The sequence below is a fragment of the Phocoena sinus genome, chromosome 18 (genome assembly GCF_008692025.1).
Source record: "Phocoena sinus isolate mPhoSin1 chromosome 18, mPhoSin1.pri, whole genome shotgun sequence".
NCBI classification, from domain to species: Eukaryota; Metazoa; Chordata; class Mammalia; order Artiodactyla; family Phocoenidae; genus Phocoena; species Phocoena sinus.
In genome coordinates, this window is record NC_045780.1 from 23,940,355 (window position 1) to 23,944,684 (window position 4,330).

At 41.4% G+C, this 4,330-nt stretch overlaps 1 non-coding gene across 1 annotated transcript; it reads right to left on the reverse strand.

Moving 5' to 3' along the window:
• Positions 1-2,387: 2,387 nt before the first annotated feature.
• LOC116743361 lies at positions 2,388-2,494 on the reverse strand. The gene has a single exon (XR_004346749.1). It is a non-coding gene; the product is annotated as a U6 spliceosomal RNA (small nuclear RNA).
• Between the last annotated feature and the right edge of the window lie 1,836 nt (positions 2,495-4,330).

Below are 4,330 nucleotides of genomic sequence, written 5' to 3' on the forward strand. Positions count from 1 at the left end.
TGTAAACTTCCCTCTTAGAACTGCTTTTGCTGCATCCCATAGGTTTTGGATCATCATGTTTTCATTGTCATTTGTCTCTAGGTATTTTTTGATTTCCTCTTTGATTTCCTCAGTGATCTCTTGGTTATTTAGTAATGTATTGTTTAGCCTCCATGTGTTTGTAGTTTTTACAGATTTTTTCCTGTAATTGATATCTAGTCTCATAGTGTTGTGGTCGGAAAAGATACTTGATACGATTTCAGTTTTCTTAAATTTCCCAAGGCTTGTTTTGTGACCGAAGATATGATCTCTCCTGGAACATGTTCCATGAGCACTTGAGAAGAAAGTGTAGTCTGCTGTTTTTGGATGGAATGTCCTATAAACATCAATTAAATCTGTCTGGTCTATTGTGTCATTTAAAGCTTGTGTTTCCTTGTAAATTGTTTGGATGATCTGTCCATTGGTGTGAGGTGTTAAAATCCCCCACTATTATTGTGTTACTGTCAATTTCTTCTTTTCTAGCTGTTAGCAGTTGCCTTATGTACTGAGGTGCTCTATGTTGGGTGCATATATATTCATAAATGTTGTATCTTCTTCTTGGATTGATCCCTTTATCATTATGTAGTGTCCGTCTCTTGTAACATTCTTTATATTAAAGTCTACTTTATCTCATACGAGTATTGCTATTCCAGCTTTCTTTTGATTTCCATTTGCATGGCATATCTTTTTCCATCTCCCCACCTCACTTTCAGTCTGTATGTGTCCCTAGGTCTCAAGTGGGTCTGTTGTAGATAGCATATATATGGGTCTTGTTTTTGTATCCATTCAGCAAGCCTGTGTCTTTTGGTTGGAGCATTTAATCCAATCACGTTTAAGGTAATTATCGATATGTATGTTCCTGTTACCATTTTCCTAATTGTTTTAGGTTTGTTTTTGTAGGTCCTTTTCTTCTCTTGTGTTTCCCACTTAGAGAAGTTCCTTTAGCATTTGTTGTACATCTGGTTTGGTGGTCCTGAATTCTCCTAGCTTTTGCTTTTCTGTAAAGCTTTTGGTTTTTCTGTCGAATCTGAATGAGATCCTTGCTGGGTAGAGTAATCTTGGTTGTAGGTTCTTCCCTTTCATCACTTTAAATATATCATGCCACTCCCATCTGGCTTGTAGAGTTTCTGCTGAGAAATCAGCTTTTAACCTTATGGGAGTTCCCTTGTATGTTATTTGTCGTTTTTCCCTTGTTGCTTTCAATAATTTTTTTTGTCTTTAATTTTTGTCAATTTGATTACTGCGTGTCTCCGCATGTTTCTACTTGGGTTTATCCTGCCTGGGACTCTCTGCACTTCCTGGAGTTGGGTGCCTATTTCCTTTCCCATGTTAGGGAAGTTTTCAACTATAATCTCTTTAAATATTTTCTCGGGTCCTTTCTCTCTCTCTTCTCCTTCTGGCACCCTTATAATGTAAATGTTGTCACGTTTAATGTTGTCCCAAAGATCTCTTAGGCTGTCTTCATTTCTTTTCATTCTTTTTTCTTTACTCAGTTCTGTGGCGGTGAATTCCACCATTCTGTCTTCCAGTTCACTTATCCATTCTTCTGCCTCAATTATTCTGCTATTGATTCCTTCAAGTGTATTATTATTACTTTTTTTTGCGGTACATGGGCCTCTCACTACTGTGGCCTCTCTGGTTGTGGAGCACAGGCTCCGGATGCGCAGGCTCAGCGGCCATGGCTCACGGGCCCAGCCACTCCACGGCATGTGGGATCTTCCTGCACCGGGGCACGAACCCGTGTCTCCTGCATCGACAGGCGGACTCCCAAGCACTGTGCCACCAGGGAAGCCCTGTTTCAAGTGTATTTTTCATTTCAGTTATTGTATTGTTCATTTCTGTTTGTTTGTTCTTTAATTCTTCTAGGTGTTTGTTCTTTAATTCTTCTATGTCTTTGTTAAACATTTCTTGCATCTTCTTGATCTTTGCCTCCATTCTTTTCCCGAGGTCCTGGATCATCTTCACTATCATTATTCTGATTTCTTTTTCTGGAAGGTTGCCTATCTCCACTTCATTTAGTTGTTTTTCTGGGGTTTTATCTCGTTCCTTCATCTGGTACATAGCTCTCTGCCTTTTCATCTTGTCTATCTTTCTGTGAATGTTGAGGTTAGTCTCTGATTTGAGGAAGAACAGTATGGCTGGTTGCTGTGAGGAAGATGAGAGAAGAGTAAGAGTTGAAGCAGGAGGTCACGGAGGAAATGCAGAAGGTGATGGGCTGTGGGTGGGTGGACCTGTTAGTGTCGGAGGGTCACCTGTGAAGGCAGGGGGGTCGCTGTGGCTCACTGTGAGGTCTGGGACACTGGCAGCTCTGGCAACTGATCATTGTCGTGGTCCGTTTAGGATGCTGCTCTCTTCTCGCTAAGGCCTGGAAAAACATGGAACGCTTCACTAATTTGTGTGTCATCCTTGCACAGGGGCCATGCTAATCTTCTCTGTATCATTCCAGTTTTAGTATATGTGCTGCCATAGCGAGCACTGTAATATGTTTTGAAGTCAGGAAGTGTGAGACCTCCGTCTTTGTGCTTCTTTCTTAAGATTGTTATGGCATAAGTAATTTGTTTAATGTTTAAAGCAGTATGTGTTTGGTTTTTGTTTTCAACTTGTCTCTTCTTTTTCCTAGTGCCAGCTCTTTGATTTTAGTTTCCATTCTTATTTTATAATCTCTTTCAGATTTTGTCAACTACTCTACAATGTGTGGTATTAAGTCTATTAATGGTTGTGTCTGCTCTTCTCCTTCAAATGGTTTTATTTCTTGTGTGGTTTGTAATTTTTTATTGTGAACGCTTGTTAAACTGGGGTTGTTTTCCCCATGTAAGTCAAGCACTCCCTTGTGGCTCAATTTTGCATTCACTTTTGCTTGGGCTTCAGGGGTTCAGCAGTAGTAGAGAAATTTTTATAATATCCTCTTGGCTTGAGTTTATTACACTCCCTATGCATTGTAACTTCTGATGCCCTTTCTCGTGTGGGGTTTCAATTTCACGAAAGATTTTATTTGTTTTCCATTTAAATTCCCAGCAATTTGTAAGCTTCCTTTTCTCTTCCCTGAGCTGATGGGTGGAGCTCTTCTAGTCCTCTTTATCCAGACAGGGAAATTCTTTCAGGAACTTTGCTCCGTGCAGGAATTTTTTCCTACCTCACACTGCCCCTGGGCCATATCTCCTTTTCCTACCTTCAGGGTAGAACACACCCCTCCTACGACCCCTCTCCCACCGCCATCTGACTCTGTTCCCAGCTCTAGCATCCAGGGCTGATATCCATACCCATGCCGCCTTGGGCTTCTCAACAGTTATTAGAATTACCACTCAGTGTTTGAGTTCTTTTTTCATCTTGGTTTCTTAAGGCTTTTCTCTTCCTTGCTCTCCTTTTCTTTCCTTCCTTCTTCTGAGTTGATTATGTATTCTCTATTATTGCTCTGTGCTTTTACACAGCATTTCTGTGTGTTTTCAGTTGGATCAATAGTATCTGTGTGTGGAAGTGATGGTAATGGAAGGAAGCAACTGAATTCAGCTAATGTTGTCTGTAGGATCTTGAGTGATCTTCTAAAATAAAATATATCTTGTCATCCCCAGGTTAAAGCCTGCTGATGACTTGCTATTGCACTTGGGTAGGTAAACTCCAAAGTCCTTATTTTTGGCTTAAAGGTCCCATAGGAGTTGACTCCTATCTCCCTTTGCAACCAGAGGTTATGGTACTTTCCCCCTCATTCAAAGCAGCCTTCTTTCTTTCCTGAGAGTTGCTGCTTCTGCCTGGAATGGACGTCTCCATCCAGATGTCCAGATGACAGAATTTTCAACCTTCCTAAAGAGGCTTTCCCTGGGACTTCCCTGGTGGTCCAGTGGTTAAGAATCCACCCTCCAGTGCAAGGGACACGGGTTCAATCCCTGGTTGGGGAACTAAGATCCCACATGCCATTGGGGCAACTAAACCTGTGCGCCACAACTAGAGAGCCTGCGAGCCACAACTAGATAGCCCATGCACCACAACTACAGAGCCCATGCGCTCTGCAGCCCACCACGCTACAACTAGAGAGAAGCTGTGCACTGCAACAAAGAGCCCGCACGCTGCGATGAAGATCCCGTGTGCCACAACTAAGACCCGATGCAGCCAAAATAAATATTTTTTTAAAAAGGCTTTCCCTGACTACCCTACCAAAAGTACAACCCACTCCTTCCTCTAATATCACCCCGATTCATAGTCTTCATGACACTTATCACTATGTTAATTAATATTAATTTAAGTTTTTACTTGTTCATTATTCATTTTGGAGGCCAGTTTGGACAGCAGTTGCTGATGGAGAAGCAAAGAAATAATC